Raw genomic sequence first — 1,884 nt, 5'->3', positions numbered from 1 at the left:
CACACACACACATATATATATATATATATATATATATATATATATATATATCCAGCCATCCATCCATACATCCGTCTACCTATCCAGCCATACATCAAACCAGTATTATGATTCATCCATCCATCCATCCATCCATCCATCCATCCATCCGTTCGTCCGTCCGTTCGTTCGTTCATTCATTCATTCATTCATCCATTCATCCATTCATATACTCCTACATTTGCGTTCTTCCACGTTTATCTATCCATCTATCCGTCCATCCATCATTCCTTCCATCATTCAACTGGCCATGATCAATAGTTAATACGCATACAAACTTTTGCACACACACGCACACACGCACGCACAACACACACACAAACATACACATGCACGCGCAACATAAACATACACACACGTACATACACCACACAAACACATACACACACACTTATACACTAACACATGCAACCACATATAAGAACACTCACACTCTCTAGCACATCTTCAATTATACACATGTGTGCAGCCAACATGTTTATTTGTTGCGTTAATGTATTAATAATTTTCATTAATATTTGTATTCTTGTCTCCATGCAGGTTTAAGCGTTTTGATGTTCATATGTGTGTCTTGGTTTGTATTGTGCATACTCGTGTGTATGCATACAGCTACATTCGTTTGTTTGTATGTGTGTGCATTTGTATGTTTGCGCGTACGCTTGTTTGTATGTTTGTATATATGCGTATATTTATATAACACATATACAATGTATGAGTGTATGTACGTTTATATGTATTATCTGTACGAGCACAATCATAAGAAACGAACTTCTAGAGATAGATTGTTATTCTGATACGTTCATTTATTACTTGAGTTTATCTGCTAATGCTACATCTGCGTGTGTTTGTTTGTGTGTGTGCATGTGCGCGTGTGTTTTGTATAGTTTGCATGTTATTGTATGGTGGAACGAATGAACGAACGAATAAATGAGTACGAATGGATCTTTTCTGGAAGGATGAGATGGTAGTGTGGAGAGTGTACGTGATGGGAGATGTTCATTTCTCTATTGCCTTGTTTTGTTTGCTGCTAGACACTAGAAGTCAGTGGCATTTTTAATTTCGGGGTTCATTTTTTCATTATGTTGGTAGTCTTGTGTTATATCTCTGCCAGCCATCGTACCAAACAGTGAAAGCATCGCTCTAAACACACTTGAATACACGTCCATAAACACACAAAAACACATACACACAAACACAAGCATACACACACAAACAAACAAAAACACATAAATACACACGAACAAACACATAAATACAAACACACACATTTACAAACACAAACATACACACAAAAACATAAACAAACACACAGCATAAACATAGACATAACTTTCCATAACCGAACCATTTAGAATGGTGTTCCTCTCCATGCCAAAATACACGTCATGCTCAGACGTCGGGTTGACGTGACTTGGCGATAGATGGCAATGTATTTGCATCCTTATTCCTCTTCCTTTTCTCTTTCTTTTTTTCATCCTTTTCATCATTTTTTCTCCAATTTCTTTCTTGTTGAACGGAGGCTGATTAATGTGAAGTTTTGCTTTATATTGCTGAAATCTTTTGTAAGAAAGTTGGAAGGAGGACACAACCTTTTGTAAAAATAGTTAGAAAATCATTACATCAAAAAAATTAAAAAAAAAATAAGTGATCAATCTTACAAGGACATTATTATAAAAAAAATAAAATTAGAACACTGAGGTAGAAGAGTTGCTATGCAAGAAGTATGGTCCAGATATGTAGGTAACATGAATACAACATGTACAAATTTTATACACACACACACACACACACACACACACACACACACATACACACACACGTTCATATACCAATGTATGTATGCAC

The sequence above is a fragment of the Helobdella robusta genome (genome assembly GCF_000326865.2).
Source record: "Helobdella robusta unplaced genomic scaffold HELROscaffold_20, whole genome shotgun sequence".
NCBI lineage: Eukaryota > Metazoa > Annelida > Clitellata > Rhynchobdellida > Glossiphoniidae > Helobdella > Helobdella robusta.
The sequence above is the reverse complement of the archived record's forward strand: the minus strand, read 5'-3'. Positions refer to the sequence as shown.